Genomic DNA, 19,578 nt, shown 5'->3' with positions numbered 1-19,578 from the left:
CAGCAGGTGCTGGGTGTAGATTGTCGTTAAGAGCAGATGTGGCGAAACTTTGTAGAACAATAATGACAGGGTTAAACGAACGTTTGTGTATGTCATAGCGAGTAGCAAGCCTATAGAAACAACAAATGTGTGATATAAGTACATAAATATTAAGCTTTTCATATTGAACTCTGATCAAAAGAGAGTGATAAAAAAAACGTAGCAATAGCTATTTTCATGAATTACATAAAAAACGAAAAAGCTATTAAGTGTTCAATGAAAATAAATTCCGTATGGTTCAAAAATATTAAATGGGTTGTGATACGCTTAAAACAGTTACCAAAGAATCAATACATGCGAGCTGTATAAATCGATGGTTACGTGTTGAATTTATCCACTGCAGTTTCCCGAGTCATTATATAAGAAGTTAACCTGTATTTGCACGCAATCCTCGCAGTGTAATCGCGATCCCTTTGGAGTTTATCCATATGCGGAAGTGTGACAAAGATGTCTTTATGTAGCAGAGTATGCAAGTGGCAGTAATTGAATGCCGTTAAAGACGCTATTGAGCAAAAAATCTGCCTGGTACCTATAAAAATAGTATGTTGAAATCAATCGAAAATGTTGGTCGAATAAAAATGATAACTTCCGTTAAATTTGACTGGCCAACATGCACATCAGCCTTGGCCAGATGTGCATTACCTTTCCGTTATTACCTTTTCACAATTTGTGTCTTTTTAACAGTCAGATTTTGATAGAGAAATGTCAACATTTGGCATCACTTTCAATTGATGGCTAGAGTTTCTTTTAGAGATATAATAGGAACTCTCAATAAATACCACAAAAATGACATTCTAAACCTACCTTTATATATGACAATCAAGAGTAAAAAGACAAGCTAAAAAGAAAATTATGTAACTCTGACAGATTTTCTTACAAAACTTGTATTTATTTAACTACAACCATATGGCACATTTACATTGATTTATTCATCGTGGTGATTATGAGTAACTCTTACATTTTAATTTGTTCTACCATTTGGTATGGTATAAATTAACAAATTCAGTTCGCTTTGCTAAAGGTTTACACATTGGCATGTTTTTGTATTGAGTTTCTCTTACATTTGTATTTATTTGTTGTTAGTTTTTCGTTCGATTTGTTTACGGCTAATTGTTTTTCTTTCGTATCGTATAGTAATTATTGAGCGTTTGAATTTCTTTGCTGATATGCTGACTTGCTGATAGGATGTGGATTAATTTAAATTATTATTATTTTTTAACGAAAATATACAGCTAGCATCACAGGAAAATAATTGTATCGCCCAACAACAGTAGTGTAGGTGCTAATCAATAAAAGCATTTTCTATTTTCACTTAAGGCTCTAGTCACTTAAGTAATTATAGTAAAATAATCCACATCAGCGTAGTTTTGACATGTAAATTTACACGGGAATATGTAAAGCGTTTGAGTTTATTATTCATTATCATTTCATAAAAACAGCTTGTATATTAATTTAATATATCGTTCATGAATAACCCTGGTAGACAGATGATATAAACGGTTTGTTTTAAAAAAAGGAATGATTTTCGAATTGCATTACATGGTTTGGATCGTAATGCATAATTATGTAGCAAGTTTCAGCTGCCTTTCTGTAATTATAATTAGTTGAATTAACTTTGCGCAGTCAACAACAAGAGTTCCTTTTTTTTCCTGTCTCTGAGACTCTCAGACACATACAATATCTTTTTGCCAGAAGCATTAAACTACTGTAGACATTACACATTTTGTTGAAGTTTAATCTCAAAAACAATTTGGTCTGTTGTTTGACGCGTTTAATGTCATGTGGATTTACGATGCGTAGCAATACAAGGCTTACGTCATTGTGAGATGCATTCTTTGAATGTAAATTATGTTTCTGTTCAGATGAAATTTTCATATTTTCATTGAATTGATGTTACATAGCATATTTTTTATTGCCCATTTTTATGCAATTTAGAATGAGTGCATTATCTTCCTATTTTGTGTTGTTAGTGATCCTATAGCACTTTCATTTAGTCCCTGTAGTCTAAAGATTTTACCCGATTTACTGGGATTTCCCATGGTTTTTATAAATTGGTGCTCATTTTTTGTATATGTTTTCATAAAAACTAAACATATGAAAATCAATTTGCAATCCATAAAAAGCTCAATAAGAATCATTTGTAAGTTATCTATAGATTGTGTATGAAACTATTCATAGTATCCTATTTGAAAAGTCATTGAAATGAATCGTTTTTACGCAAGCTAACTAATGGATAGCTAAGCTAATTAATGAAAAGACACAAGAGAACTCATCAATTAGTTTTTCGTATATATCTTAACTTCATTACAACAAAAATAAATCATTAAATAACCGAAGACATTATAATAGAGTAGAATACAACGGATGCCACTGATGTACATGTTATTAAACATAGTGTGAATTAATTTAATAACGTGTTTAATAATAAAAAAAAATGGTAATTATTAAGAAGGAGTACACGACTCGTGACATGAAATGTAAACAGGCAGCAAATAAAAACATTGTTTTAATAAAAACAAATATATCAAAAACTTTCTCATTATGTTAGGACAGCGAATGGATCAATTATCCCTCTGAACATAATTGCCCTAAACAATGGCGATGAATCGAACAAAAAAAAAAGTCAGTTATGCAAACCAATAAAAGTTTGGTTGCCTGTATATTGTACACATTAAACCATTTCATGTTCAAATAAGTTTCGGGAAGTTCAGGGCTTAATTGCAAATTGAAACCTAACATTCAATGATTTAAAAGCTTCTACCATTCGACAAGCAGCCTATTCCAGCAAAGTTTCTGTTTTTTATTCCTTGGGAATTTCAAGATGGGGTCGAATCAAGCGTTAATTGAACTTTTTTTAGGCTCCTCGTTTATAAAGCTACTACATGCTCAGCAGCGATAAGTTTTAAGGTTTAGGTATACAAGTATAAGGCAAGCAAAAGCTGGTAGATTTCCTAAGACATTCATAATGAAAATAATATGAGTAATTAATATAATATATAATAATAAATAAAAATAATAGTATAGAAAATCAATATTATGTCAATTAATCAAGCTTCAATGAATATGAGAAAAGATGTTATTCAGGTTTTCCTAATGAGTTTGGAATCGGAACTGCTTCATTTACCACTAGCGATATGTTGTTCAACATATTTGTTAGTTGTTAAATATACTCGCTTACAAGCATTGAATAATGCTGTTCAAATTAAAATGTGTTTTCGAAAACCCAGAAAGCTATGTGTATTTGAATAGTGGATCATAGGATGCTTAAAATATTTCTCAAAACAGCATTGGCAGTGTGTGTAATTGTTTTTTAACCAGGCATTTATTGTTTATGGTACGATAACGTATATTTTACTGAAATGGATTACCAATCCATATAAATTGATGATGTTTATGTGATCACCTGGCTACACTGTCTTTTATCTGTTTGCTTGTATTGTTTTAATCAGATACATTTATGGTAATGCCTTACGTCGTAGTATTTACAAACATATTATTCTTATGGTAGAAACACTAAAATGCTTACTTTTAAATCGATGGTTGCGATAAGCCTACAGTCGAAGAGATAGAGTTACTAAAATGCAACGCTTGCATCAACATAGCTATTCGTTAATTTAACATTATCATTAACCAGTACTGTTCCCAAAACCACGCCCGTATTGAAGCAGAACGAATGGAACGTTGGAGGATAAAATAATGTTCAACCAACCGGTATGCCGCACGGCTTACATCTAGCTAATTGACAACTGATACAAAACTAAAGGATGCAGAAATCTATTTTCAGCTTTCAGAGAGCTACCTTTTGCACTGCCACTCCAAAGAATAAGCGTAGTAAACTGTAAGTGTGACTATTTAGTCAGATGGTGAGAAGATTCATACATTGAATGATTCATAGGAAGCAAAAATTATGTAGCAGATATGTTGACTGTCAAATTAGAAACTTCATGGATGGAATGACACATACAACGGACGTAAAAAAGTAATCCAAATTTTGACTGATGGAGCGTTTTAGTGAATGTTGTTCAGGAAAATTGTCAAATTTAAATGCGGTTGTATCATGTACTGGTAGTACGGCGTCAAAGATAATCTTTTTAATTATGTTAAACTTAGTGTTATTGAATATTTTAACCCATTAGTTGATCATGTGTGTACAATATAAGCAATTCTAGGGTATTTCTTAATTGTGTAAAAATTCAATTGGTGTAAAAATATCCTTCACAGATATAGAGAAATGAGGTTGAATGTATGATGATGAAAACCGTAATAATTGATTCGACTTATTCATGATAGACTTAGCCGACATTAGCCATGTAAGAACATACCAAAGGCGTATTCAGATGTTATATTTTGTGTCGCGTTTGTTTGAAACACGTAGTTGTATGCCTTCAACCAAGCCTCGTAGAAAATTGCTGTACTACCCATAACGGCATAACGAATTTGTGGTGGTCAGTTTTAAACAACCTCACAGCAACATAAACTGTGGAGTAAGAAACCACAGGAAAACTGCAGCAAAACAAATTTATTCAACGAGTAGCAAAATCTTTTGAAACCCCGCTTCCTGTGTTTTATCTTTATATTTTTTGTCCGGGTGTATACGCCAACTAGCAGAGAAATGTGCATCCAGTGTTGGTCGTAAAAAGATCCAATACTCATATGCATGATGCCGATGATGGTGATAGTGATGATAATGTAGGTCAGTTAGGGCTCGAAGAACAGTATTGCAAGCAAGCAACAGTATTCAAGCAGTATTCCTAGTTTTGCAGGTCTTGTTGTTTATGTTGACGATGATTTCAATGATGAAATTAATACCGAACAAAGGATTGTTGACTTGGGGCTGGAAAACTCGTGTTTTTCTTTTTCAAACTTAATCCTTTTGCTAGCGATACTTCTAACTGGATCAATACACAGCATTTAGCACTATTGGATCGTTTGTTTGCTGAGTAAAAGAACATGTGGTGAGTACCAATGCACTTCCACAGTGCAAGTGGACCCACAATTAGAAAATATTAGAGCAATAAGCATAATATTTAGCAGACTTTTTTCAGCAGTCCAAACGATAAAACGAAAAAAAAAGAATGAGGCAATTAATTTGATAGACGAAAAATACCCAATGAGGCTGTCAATGGAATAGAAGATAATAATGACACGAAAGGATCATCACAGGTGTTGCATTATTTATTACGGTTAACCAACGGTTAACCGCTAACATAAACGATTTTGATTGAAGCGTTTTGAGGTTTACACCATATTGCATTGATTGTTATGCAAAAAGAGACATTCAATGTAGTATGAGGCATAACACGTCAAACCACGTAATAAAAGTTACGCACAAAAAAAACCCGCAAAGTTCCTATAATGCTGTTGCTGTGGTTGACGTCCGCTTGAATTGAAACCTAATTTTAACCGTTAAAGAGTCTGCAACGGTGTGAGTGAGGGTGAGTGTTAAAATGTGGTTGTTTGAGGGGTATGTATGGTTTAATTTTGTAGAATAGCCTGATGGTAATTGACAACCTAACTGTCCTCTCGGTCAAGTATACGGCCATGCTAGTCGTCAGTACAAATATCATTTAGATGTAGCAAATACATTCTCTCTGCGGATACAATGTATACCGATCGGAGCATTTATATACTACCGACGACTATACCGACGAAAATTATTCACTGAAAAAAAAGGATGTTTTTTTCATAGCCTTTACACTTTAACAATTTCATTGAGAAAATATTTAATACCTTACATATTGTCAAACAAGCATTAATCCGACCTTCAAGAAGCGTATCTCCGAATTCTGCCGGTATAAATACTAAACTGAACAGTTGGGGTTTCAACGTTGCATTTCTATTGACCTCATCAATTTACATGGATTGTTTAAGTTCAACTCATTTTTACATTTGCACTTTGCAAGCATCCAACAAACAACATCGATGTAAAAGGTGATGCCGCCAGAAACCGCACAGCCGACGACACGGACGAAATGAGTGTCTTCTCACGAGTACGCCGAGTTTGTTCTTTTCTCCACTGCTGCCACCAGTGCCACGATTGTCCTTGGCGCACTGTCGGTGTGGCTGAGTTGGTGGCTTCGAGATTTTCTCGCGTCACTTGCTCCAAGCAACGCCCGATCGAGTATAGATCGATTGAGCTCATTGGCATCCCGTTCACCTCGAGCGGGGAGATGCAGTAGTTCTTGGAGAGAAAGTCACCTGTAGGTGCACCACCGTGCGATGAGTAGCTACCGTTTGCGAGGGGACTATCTAGGAGCGTGTGGATGTGACATCCGCATGGGAAGTAGTTACTATTTACATGCAGTGTATCGATGCCCTCAAGCACGATCGAGCCACTTTCGGGAGTTTCGAGCAGATGGTTACCCTGTATCCGAAGCACCTTAATTCTATTGGCCGCAGTAATGTTGAGCTCCTGAATGGCATCAATTTTGTTGTTGAGTATGTTGAGTAACTCGACCTGCACAAGACCCTCAAAGGCGCCAGCTCGTATGATACCTAGATCAGATTCTTGCAGGGAGAGCAGTTTGACGTGCGTCAGGCCCCGGAATGTGTACGGCTCCAGGGAGGCAAGATCCATGAAAGAAAGCTTCAGATAGCCAACCGTTTCGAGTCCATAGAAAGCGTCCGGCTCGATCACACGTATACCCGACGGTAGGATGAGTCGATCGACGTTGCTAAGGCTGGAGAATGCGTTCGTCTCGATCGTTACGGTTGGGTTGTCGGAGAGATGTATCTGTCGAATGTTGACGGCCCCGGCAAATGCGTACCCTTCGATGCGTAGGATTTTGTTGTGCGATAGCTGTATCTGCGAGACGTTCTGCAGCCCGGCAAAGGCAAATGATGCAACCGTTGCCAGAGGTGTATGCTGGATAGAGAGATCTCGCAGCCGTGGTAAACCACGGAAAGCAAATGGTTTAATAGTGGTGATGTTATTGCCGTCGAGTGACAGCTTTCGTAGCGCTCATAACCCTCCGAAAGCATCACTTTTGATGATTGGGAAGTAGTTTTTGGTGAGTGACAGCTGTTCCACCGTAACTGGTATGGCTTTCAGTGGTATCTCACGCAGCGCACCGGTGTTGCACATCACCTAGACGAAAGGTTGGAAAGAAAAGTTTGAGAAAAAATGAAAAAAAACAAATCAGGAATGTCGTTAGTGAGAAAGATTGACGTGGTCAAAAAGTGTTGTTGAAAAAAGTGTAACAAGCGTCGTTATGGAGCTCGGGCTCCTTGAAATTCCCATTATTTGTTGCATATCGATATGCGCTGTAGCATGTAATTGTATGCAGCTTTGAGAAAATGTCAATCCTAAAACGAACTTGATTTGAATGTTGGTGATGGAATTGACGTAGCTGCATAACTATATGGTTATGAAGATGGTTTTGTGTATGGATTGTTAGCTTTCTTTTTCTATCTTTTACACACACTTTACTCAACATTTGCTTGTCACATTGCAGTCGCATCACTATTACAATCTCATTTATCGACGCCATTGTTTGTTATTGATTTCTCAAACATCTGCTCGATAGAAAATTGCAACAACAGTTTATTTTTCGCAAAATCTCAATCCTATGTGGATTCACCACTGACCCAGATGTGTCACCATCATCATGGTTATTAATTTGTTTAAGTGGAATTTTACTAACCAGAAGTTGTGTCCGGAGAAAATAAGCAAAGGTAAAAATCTGGATTTTGAAGATGGATGAATATTATGTAAACATAAGATTATTTCAGTTCACAGCGCATTTTGGCTTTCGAACGAAAGCTCCGTTCTTGTTTTTTTTATACTACACTGCAAATTGTACACTGCAATGCAGTGAAGAAATAGTTGGGGCTGCTGTCCAACATTTGAGGCATTAGTCCCACTTCTACACGTTCACACAAAAACACATAGTCGACATGTGACATAAAAACCCATTGACTCACACTATTAATGTCCACATTGGACGGCATAACCAGCATTTCTGGGATTAGATAAATGAATCAACTTTCTAATTATGACATTCGGGAGGATATGGAATGTCAAGAGACAAAGACATGGGTCAACCTATCGCCTTTTAGGTGTATCCTTTCGTATGAAAAAAACGAAAGGCTAGTCATATAGGAACGGAAACATTGCACGAAAGGGCTAAAGGTTAGACCTATAACAGTTAGAAAAAATATGAAGGGTACTTGTTAGAGAAAAAAACCGAAAAAAATTGAAAGGCAGGATAGAATTAGAACATCACTCCCAAAGACAGAATAGAAAATGCAGGATCACCAATTGCAGCCGAAATGAGGGAAACAATCGTTTCGGAGTAGGGTTTGGTTAAGAAAAGCATTTTTTTTTACTCATCAACCGTTGTCGGTCAAGGCCTGTCTTGTACTACTATTTGTGAGATTTGGCTTTCAGTGACTTTTTTTTGGATTACTCCCCATAGCAGGATAGTCAGTCCTACGTATGACGCACGGTCTATTTCGGACTTGAACCCATGACGGGCATGTTGTTAAGTCGTGCAAGTTGACGACTGTACCATAAGACCGGCTAAAAAAAGCATACATATTAACATATGAAGTTAACAACACCTGTTCTACGTTTTGTTTTGTTTAGCCCGGATACATACTGCATTTTATTTTACATTTCGTTTTACTACTTTACTACGATCTCACACTACTTCTTGAGTTCGCTTCTGGTCTGATTTTTATTTGATCAGAAAAATAGGTAAAAAAGATTATTTAAAGGTTTATACAATCGTATCTAAGCTATCCTTATAATACTAAAAAACAATTTAGTTCAAAGTTACCTGTGTTTGTGAGAGACAGATACACTCCACGGGACAACAGTGTGCCAAAAGATTTCTGTCGTAGAAGAATCGCCATAGTATTGCTAGGATTACCACTGATCGCCAGGATGTACTCATCTCCTCGGTCACCTTATTGTTCTCGCCTTGGGTAGAATGGTGATGCAACAGCTTCAGAACACTTTCAAAACGTTGAATAACTTGTAATTCTCTTCTACTAATTGACTACATTCACAATGCTACACAACTGCTACAATCACTAATTTCGTATGTTTCGGCATAATGTCACTAATATAACAATGGGTGATGGAGATGAAACTTTTCCACACGGTCAAATGGTATCTGAAATGAAAAAAAGGAAAAAAAGTTAATACAATACCTTAGAAAGACGGTATGACTTTCACAAAACAAAAAAGGAAATATAAAACAATGGAGACGCCTGGTGGCTTGTTCACGTGCTAGGAAATCAAAGAATACGTTTGATTATCGGCTCGCCTCTGCAATTGTTAAGTTAAGGGATGTTAACAAAATTCGTGATGAAGCTATTCTTTGGAATAAAACTGTAATCAATTCAGGTGGTCATCGTTAAACTGCAATGAATGGTAAATAAACAGCCGGCGCCGTTCGAGTGCCATTTGTTTGTACGACCTGTTTCATCGATGGTCTTGCCAAGGTGAGATTATTTTGGAGAGGCTCTTATCGTGCATAATTGAATAACAAAAGCACGCTTCAGAGATTTATGGAACGAAGTTCGCCCTCGTAAAGCTGTTGCTTGAAGCGCGTGGTAGTTTTATCGTTACCGTAAGCTGACAATACGCACCATCGGCGGATGAAGCTTGTAACGCAACAGGATTGTTCCGAAAACTTCATTGGAGAAGAAATGACACTAAAAATCAGGCGTGCGGTGCGGTAAAACACGTTAGTTAATTTATATTTATATTCGCTAACTGGAGTAATATTGTTTGTGGGTTACAGACCATGAGCATCAGAGACATATTTACGAATAATTTGAATGTAGCCTTCTAAACAAGTGAACATGTAGTGGTAGATTTCTTCGATCACCATGTTGTTATTTATCATGCTACTCTTTGTAGTGGTATATTATTTTCTCTGTAAAACTATTTTCATTTGTCAAAATAAATTACAAACTGATTAGTAAGAAAGAAAGTAAGTAAGTATGTAAACGGATGCCAATTATACTTATTGACATAACCGGTAAATTGCATTCTATTTATTGATCGTAAAGTTTTCCTTATGATACTGCATAAGAACAAAACCATTGAAATAGAAGCGAGAGTACTACTATATCGTCTGAGGTCTGCAATTTACATATATCATCATTAACAGTCTACAAAAGTTGAAGCAACTGGCATAACGTGAAATGTAAAGTGATGCATCGCATAATAATGGTGCATTTTATAGCGCTTATTGTAAACTTGCTAATACAAATTGGATACACTATATGTAAAACAAGAATGAGTTGCAAAACCACTATCTTTCTTTAGTTTACCAGTCCGATAGTAACTAAACAAAACAAGCCACAATGAGGTGGGCCACGCAAAAAACGCCAAACTGTAAAATGCACACTGGCAGCTACACTAGAGGGATTAAACGTAACATCTATCAGATGGAAACTCAAATGGTGCGGGATACTAGAGTACATTGTTCTCGAAGCATGTACAGGTAAAGCAACATGTTCCAGTAGTGTCTTGAAGAAAAATGGGGTGAGGAAAAAGTAATGTACCTTATTGCAACGGCAGGTCCGCCACTGTTTACCGACATTCTTCGGTGGGCTACATGATCATCAGCTGCATCATGATAATCATTGCAATAGTCGTGTTAGGGGTTTCGGTATTGCTGGGAAATAATAGCTTGAACATCACCATGCAGTGCTCATATAATGGTACATACATACGAGAAATTTATTCTATTTATCAGCATTTGAACTCCGTATCGGGTAGTGAAGCAGTCTCACCATACCAACGCGTAGGATGTCTAGTTTTACTGCAGCTACCTCCAAGTACGCCTTTTAAGCGATGGAAGATTTTGTTGCACGAAAGATGTTGCTCTATACAACATTTGCCATTAATAGTTGTCAGGAAAGTGGCTAAGTAATGTTGAAGTTATTTGCGGTTAACGTGTAGCATTGAGTAAAAACTAACAGAAAATGCCTGAATGTAAATGGTTTACCTGCATAGAATTTCGACCATCACAGGTAAGGCATCTCTTTCCAGAGACAATGAAACGATGCAACAATTGTAGTAGAGCATGGTAATGTCCTCAAGCAAAACATATAGGTAAATCCCGCCTATTCAGAAGTGTTGGTAAGTGGAAAAAGTTTCTCTTTAAAATTAACGTAGTTTTGTACTGCTGCGGCTACTCCGTCGTTGTTGTTTTTTTATATTGCCGGCCAACTTTTCAGTACTGGGCCACTCTAACATTTGTGTAAAGTTGGCTGGTCGGTTCTTTCACCTGTCCTTTTAGGTTCCGTTTTTTTTGGATGTGCTTTGTGATGGTACATTGCAGAGCTCTGAGAATAGGTTTAGGAATATCTGATTACTGGACTTAAGGAGCGATTAGTTTCATTGTTCCTACAAACAAGGGTATTCTTTTCTTCGATGCATTACCGTAGTGTTGTTGAAAATTTTGGATAGAAAACTGAAATTTGTTTGATATTAAATTCTTTTTTGAATTCAACTGCAGATCGACAGGAATCTAAATCAGGATAGAAATATAATGTGGTAATGTAGTTTATTTCATAAAATCGAAATATTTGGAGGATCAGAACGGAACGAACAAAAAAAAAAACAATTTAATCAAGTTTTGGCTTACTTTGCAACCATGGTTGAGCATTGTAATTATAAGCAGCAGTGTAATATGTTGACATTTGTTGTGTGATATTAATCATCACTTAAAGCACTGATTTTGTCTAGCATGATAATGACAAAACGTTATGCTCGAAAGTCAAAAGTGAAATATTGAGCCAACGCTCACGAATTTATGAGATAAGATTTAGTTGCAAATAGTAGTTTACCGGTTTTACTGTATATGCTGAAATCATGATGGCATGACAATCTGGTTTCAATATATTAAAGAAAATAAAAAAAATACAATGTGCTTAAGCTTTCATAATAAAAAAACGGTTTCTAGAAATTTTATTAGAGCATATATAAATCAGGGTTTGTAGAATCCTTGAACCGATGTACTACCCACTGTGTGATATTGTGCTTCGTATAATGAAACTACGCAGCTTAGCATTTCATATTTTATAGCTAACATAAATCATTTAATGCTTTTCTTAGAATCATGTACAGTAGCAAATAGCTTTGTAACATCCAGCACACTGTCGCTTGGGGCATCTTAATTCTCAACAGGCAGACAAACACTGGTTTTAAAATATGTCCTTTTACCAGGTATTCATTTCCAACATTCTCCCATAGGAAATGCTTCGGAAAAGGAAGACTTGCGAAAGAGGCGACTAGAGTAAAGCTGATGAGTAAGTTTATTAACCACCGTAGACGCGAGTCACAGATGTGTGCGATTTTCGGTAAAATTGTGGTCGTGAAATAAAGTCCCCTCATACAGATACGCTTAGAATAAATTGGCCGGGAAAAGAACAAACAATTGTGTTTTGTGCACACCTCTGAAGATTTTATCAAGCCCAACTGTCATGGCAGTACAAAATTATCGTTATTTAAACATTTCACTTATTTACGATTCCGCTAAAAAACGATCCAAAGGCACTGGGAAAATATCAGCAAGGATGTAGAATAAAAAAAACAGAAGATGGGTGGTTGAAAGATTTGAGGTCTATGATAAGCACGTCTAACACGAGTAAAATAATGCCATGGTAGGGAAGGCCACAAAAAGAGTGAGAATGCGCTGCAAGGTGGGAAAATACTATCCAACCGAGTGACGTTAGTCATAATAAGTTTAAAAACGATGCGGTGCGCCACTGTCATTCGCAACATAACTTCCCCATTTCACTTTCATTCGGTATTTCCACCGGAATGATACCGGAAGCAGGAGGTAGCTCTCGGGAAAGCAGTGGCAGGAAATAAGCGTGTGGAAAAGGAAAGACAACAAAATCTAGCGATGTTGCGTTTGAAATCCCCAAGTGGCTGCCAACTTGCTGGAAGGCATGAAAGGCGCACGCGAAATGGGTTTTTAGCGCCCTGGGTAAAGCAACTCCGTGTCAGCCGCAGGCTTTACCTCGAGTTTAGGATCAAAATGTTGCAGAGACTATCACTGGTTCCACCATCGAGTAGGAAGTGTGCAGGAGCTAACCCATCAAACTGGGTAAAAGGAGAACGACCTGAAAGATTGCGGCATTAATTTACGGTTAACGAGACAATGCCTTCATCATGGAATACAAGGCTTTATGATTTTTTTTGTAAGCAGTGTTCTCCAAAAAATAACAAGCACTTGTTTAGTGATATATTTTATGTTTCATTATGTATGGTAGATGATTAAACATACTGAACAAATCATGATGTCGGTTTTATATTAATTTTTTTAATATTTTTTTTTCTTATGAATTAATTTTCAATTTATTATCTCATCTCATCTCATCATCTCATAACAAAACTGATAATACTTCAATTTGCTTTTTTATAATACAAACCTTTTTAAAGTGTTGATTGATTTACTTTCTTATTTATTCCTTTTCTCGCATAACCATTTTTCTTTATAACGAGTATACAGTTAATGATACTGCTAGAAGCTCACACTTTGCAATGGCAATTTCTTACAGAAAATCTACTCGAGCTTTATACCATCATCCACATCATCAAGTCCCTTGACGGGACCAGTTAATGCTCCCCAAAGAGGTGGAAAACTTCTCTATCCTCTTGAAAAACGTGTGAAACTCGTTGAGGCTAAGGAAAATGTAGTGTAGTAGATGATGGGAAAATGATGTGATAATTAGTTGAATAAATTTTGCCGAAATGATGCAAGACACCGCCAGACTGCAAATTAGGAGCTCCCATTGGTACGAGACCAACCGGTAACAGTGTAACAAGATCGGTTATCCAGCTTCATTCGAGCAAAAAGCCTTCCCTTGGCCTTTTCTTCTGGAAAGCCGGTAAGCGTACTGCAGCTATGCTGTATTTATTGCAGCTTTGCTATGTGCGACAGATGCGAACAAGCACGCAACTTTTAAGATTGACTGAAAGGAATATGTGATGGGGTGAAATTGGTTATTTTGTACCCGTGGGCGCCAGTTGGAATGTTGTTGGTAGTTTATTTCTGTAATTTTTGTTATTTTGTTGCGATTTTTAATGACTACATAAGTAACCGAGATCAGATCCGAATGAGATGACTGAGAAAGTGTTTGTTCTGGTAATTCTAAGCATCAAACAGGTAAGCATCAAACTCAAAAACCCAGTTGTGTGGTTAACAATGAATGGCCTGTTTTCAACGTCCTGTTTAAATTAGTTATAAATAGCCGCAGGACCAAACAACATAATCGATCTGGATGGAATAAACTAAGAAAGCAAGCTATGGAAAAGTTTTTTTTTATATAAATCACCTAGAAGACCAATTACTAAGTTTTCTAAGTAGGTGTAGTTATGCGTCGCAATCAATTATCTTTCTCATGGCGACAGCACAAACTCCGCTCGCTGAAATCTGTTTGGCGCTCGCTACCAAAATTAGTTATTGTCATGTTTTTTTCATGTTAGCACGAATAGTTTTATTTTTATTTGAATTATTTTCGTTGAGAAATGTTGTTTATTGAATCAATTTGATTATAAATTTTAATCAAAACAATTTGTTCATTTATTTACTTCATTTGATTAATGTTGTCTGCTATGGCTTCACAACATATCTTAACATTAGTCAATTGCTGTATATAAGGAGAGGTAATTGAATGGGATGGCGGGAAAGCATGGAGAGAGAGTAGTGAATGTGTAGTCGGGAATCGAAAGCATTCAAGCAAATATGGAAATCAAACAGACCTGAAGCGGAATTGAAGCACCCCATGGCTCTAATAAGGGGGTCGTTTGCACCGGCATGTCTTAAATTACGGATGTTTTGATTCAATTGGCGGACAGCCTCAAAATATCGACTATAATAATATACTACTATGTTACTAAAATATCTTCACATACTCATACACACTACGCTTTTTTAGTTTTTAACTTCTTTTAACGTCCGAACACCCAATTTTTGAGTATCGGTGTCGTCTTAGACCGACTGGATGACGATGTTACTGTCTACTGTCCCCGTACGGCCATCAAGGCCATTGGTTACTTCTGTCTTCAAATATTGTTGTTTTATTGTTAATTAGCAATGTCAAAAAATATGTTTGACCAATCGATCACAATTTACTTCGGCTTTAAAGAATTTAAACCAGAATTGAAATGTTGCTTCGAATTTCAGACAGAATAAAACAAGAGTTTTAGTAAAAATTAGGCCGGTCTCCTAGTACAGTCGTCAACTCGTACGACTTAACAACATGCCCGTCATGGGTTCAATCCCCAGATAGACCGCGCCGCCATACGTAGGACTGACTATCCTGCTATGGGGGGAATCAATTAGTCACTGAAAGCCAAGCCCACAAGTGGGTACAGGCAGGCCTTGACCGACATCGGTTGTTGAGCCAAAGAAGAAGAGTTTAGTAAAAATAACACTTAATTTAATAAAATACTGTTATTTTCACGATAACTAACTCTAGAATAGATTCAAATGTTTTGCAATAAATTTGGATCAGATTAATGGAATTTATAGACGAAACTACTTTGGAATCAGTTTGAATCAAAACTGAGAAGAATGCTTCTGGTGGTGCACTGACCTACAGTAACTATTTATTCATCATCAGGGGCTAGACACATTTTTAATTGATTCTAGAACACCATGACAACCTTGAAAAATTTAAATATGGCGTGGTCAGGAACTGGACATAACGAAATTTAAAAAAAACTTATCGTCCGGAGTTTGAAGCTGTCTGCAATTTATATCAACACGGTAAATTGAGCAAGAGATTATGAAAGAACTTCCTTTGATTGTAGCAAAACTAATTGTCAATATTTCATGCCACTTAATCACTCAGCCAAAAATATTATGTGAAATGAAAAAAAAACTGTATTACATGCCAACATTAGTTATGTTGTCTGTAGTACTTTCCAAAGGTTATCTAGGTGTTTAATAGCCTCGTGATGCTTAGGAAGCGATTGCAACAGAGATAACCCCGAAGGACATTTCCATTCGATAGAGTTAATGCAATACGCGTGACCGTATCGAGTGTCCGAGATTAACGATGCACGTATGTATTCAGCTTTATCAGTAACATGCTGTAACATGATACTGAAGGCTTTGTGAGCCTATTGTTGGTGAGAAAGCAGGAGGAACAAACACGAATTATCTCCTGCCATTTCCTAAATGCAATCTGGAAGAATCGGGGTGTCTGGTTAGTAATCCAATTAGATTACCTTCGAACATGTACACCGAGCTGAAAAGAGCATCCAGCTCAGCATGTGAAACAGGATAAGGTTGCCAGCACCTGCCAAAATGTCAATAATTTTCCATCATATGACGTTATTTTCATTGGGACTGCAGAATATATACGATTCACACACGAATAAATTCTGCATATTCCTAATTTGTTCGGTAAAATCTGGTGCATTGGTGCTCCAACAAGGCAGTGAAACTTTGATGCTTTTGCAATTTTAGTTGTAAAATGCTTTTATTATTTAAAGATTCATAACTTCAAATGGGAAGCTTTTAAAGGCTAAAGACAAGTGAGAAGGGTTATGTTTCAGATGTACCTTTTTTGAATTACGGCCGGAAATGAGGCTATCGTCATCCCCTTTTGGGTTGTTGGAAAACGTTTTCCAAAGACCGGCACTGTTCCTCCCTTACAGGTTTTCAAGCCACGTGAGTCATACACATAGTTTCACACTGCAGCAAATAACACCTGACAGGACACAGACCAGATTGTTTTCCTCTTCTGACCGAAAGCCGGACGAGTGTTTGTCGAGATCTTCCGGCCAGACTGAGAAGGCACTGCTGAGGACTGGTTTTGCGCCAAATACTACGACATGAAATCAGACTAAGAGTCGGTGAGTAGTGGAACGGAAACGAGAGACGCAGCAACCGCATTCGAAATCGTGATTTGTATTTTAAACTAGCAATTTACCGCTACCCACTTTTCCACAACAATCTGCACAGCGATACGCTCCTGTGTGTTAGAAGCCTGTTCGGTTCATCGTTTGCCTGTAAGCAGGTCAGATGAGTTAAGGCGGCCGAGAGTACAGAGTTAGGATTTTCAAACCTCATCGTTTTCCGATACGGGTCTTTTTCACTTTTCCACCCGCTATTCGTTCCGGTGGCTAGACCTAGGCAGCAATAACAGCAGCATCAGCAGCAGCAACAACAACTACGTACCATTCGTTTATACTAGAACCCGGAATGACGGCAAGCAACACGTACTGGCTGTGTACGTGCCTTCGGGCCATAGGGTACAGACATGGACGGGTGCATCAATTTCCCGCAAAGCGCACGGATTGCACACAGCTTAGGCTGGGCAGTTGGACCCATGTTGGAATACTCCAAATCTCTTTCTCACCAACGTGCATTTTAAAGGTACGTCCACGGTGGAAAAGGGTTGCATTTTAGTGGGCTTGTGGAAAAATTTGCTGGTAGCTAGGTGACAATTTAAGGGAAGTTTATGCAACCATCAGCAAAATGGAAGAACGGTTGTGCCACCGAGATGGTAGTCGTTAGTCTTGACAGGCCATCGACAGACTGCTGGTTACCGTGTTGCCTTGGTCGAAAAGGGATGTGTAAATCACCGTCCCAACAGCTGCAGCCTTCGGTTGCAACCGCTGTCGATTCATGTTGGGAAGTTGTTGTATATTTTTTTCTTGTAGTCAGTGAACTAGCGCGTTCTGTGCCGAGAAACAGGATGGAATTTATCGCTTGGACAAATTTTCACTTCCTGCTACAGTAATTGCAGTGGCAACCAGCTGAAACAAACCCACGGGATGAACGTCATTATCCGGTTATGGCGTGAATGTCATCGGTTGCCCGTGTGCTGACGGTAAAGCTGACGAAGCAACGTTATGTCAGCATTTCAGAATTTAGGAAAAAATTCGCGTATTAAGTTTGATAAAGGGACGAAAAGAATTGTAGCGGGAAGCGTCTATAGCAAGATATCGTCCCACATATCCATAAAATGAAAAGTTTTAATTGAATTGTCTAGGGCACAAAATTTTTGTACAAATTTGAGATTGAGTATGTAAGTAAGAATTATTGTCTTAGCATTTAAACAAAATAAAAGTGCACAAATATTATACACTTTTGGTAGATAACTCAAGAAGAAGTAGATTTAGAAATAACTTTACTCATATTTCTATACATGTTAAGTATAAATCCGTTACTTCTTTCAGCACATATTTACTTTTTCTTTTTGTTTCTTCTTCTTTTTTCACATTCTTTTTGCACATATATAAAGGAATACACATGTTTTAAAACTACTTGGCGAAATATACATATACATACGACAGTTCTTAAAAAAACTTTACCGTTGCAGCATAAAAAAATCTACCTACAACATGGGATAAATCGCAGACCTTTAGCGACAAAATAGAAAACAAATGAATGAGCGAATACACAAGAGAATTAAAATGGTTACTAAATGGTTATATGCTTTGCTGAAAAATACATTTTTATAATTTATTACGAGAATCAACATTCAAAACAATTATAATTATTTTCAGGATTAAGCAGTACGGCTGAAGCCGTTCCTACTGAATAAAACATAAATAATTATCAGGTTAGAAACTTTGTTATTTTTTATGTTAAGATGACTGTATTCGCTATACATATTTCTATTTCGACAGATTCAAATGTAGTATTAGAAGTAAATATTTGTCAAATCAACGGTACTTTAAGCATAATTAACGATGCAAATCATAAGGTAAAAACGTGCATAGTTACACCAATGCAAAATACAAATTGCATTCACTTCCGACACATTAAACAACGCATCTGAATATGCTTGTCTGATAGAATAATTATACTATTGGAGGTGCTCCAAACGACCTGTTTCATTAAATAAATTTACGAAAATAATACCCAGCAAACCCCTTTGTGTTTCATTGGCAAAACGAGTTTTGTCATTACGAACAGGAAGCAGTTTCAGAAGCATCATGCACATAGAAAACTTCCACCCTTAATACGGGCATATTCATCAACCCAACCTCCACAATTTTCCACTTCGCTTCAAATTTTTGGGGGTTTGGAAAATAATATGGAGAACCCTGAAGTTTTCCCATTACTGGCCACATCGTCCGGAAAAAGGGCAGCAACAAACCATTAATCAAGCGGGCCGGAGTATTTTTTACCCTTTTTTATTTGCTTTACGGATAACTTTAAGGGGGGATGAAAGGCAGCATGATTATTCTTTGTTTGTTTTTCGATTGTGCCAAAACTAATTGCAGTCATTGCAGAGAGCTAATGTGCAATTGTAGTGTCGTATATTCGACTGAAACATGTCGCATCAATAGACCCTGTATATGCGCATAGTACATACCCAGTGAAATGTTCAATAAAATAAAAAATAAATAAATAATAAAAATGAATAATACATGACATTTCCTCACATCCCCCTAGCAAATTGTTACCATTTCTTCTGTTAATTTAAGATGCGATGATATAATTAAAACAATGAGCAATTAGGACGGTGAGCAACGGGACAGAATATTTAAAAAGGGAGCGAAACACAAGAATGCAAAAGGGAAACAGGAAAAATAAAATAAAG

General features: G+C 37.0%; 1 pseudogene; it reads right to left on the bottom strand.

Moving 5' to 3' along the window:
* Positions 1-256: 256 nt before the first annotated feature.
* Positions 257-19,578, bottom strand: part of LOC11176070 (leucine-rich repeat and immunoglobulin-like domain-containing nogo receptor-interacting protein 1) — a 56,070-nt pseudogene continuing 36,748 nt past the window's right edge.

The sequence above is a fragment of the Anopheles gambiae genome, chromosome 2, assembly GCF_943734735.2.
Source record: "Anopheles gambiae chromosome 2, idAnoGambNW_F1_1, whole genome shotgun sequence".
Classification (NCBI taxonomy): Eukaryota; Metazoa; Arthropoda; class Insecta; order Diptera; family Culicidae; genus Anopheles; species Anopheles gambiae.
This window is presented reverse-complemented; position numbering and strand designations above follow the sequence as displayed.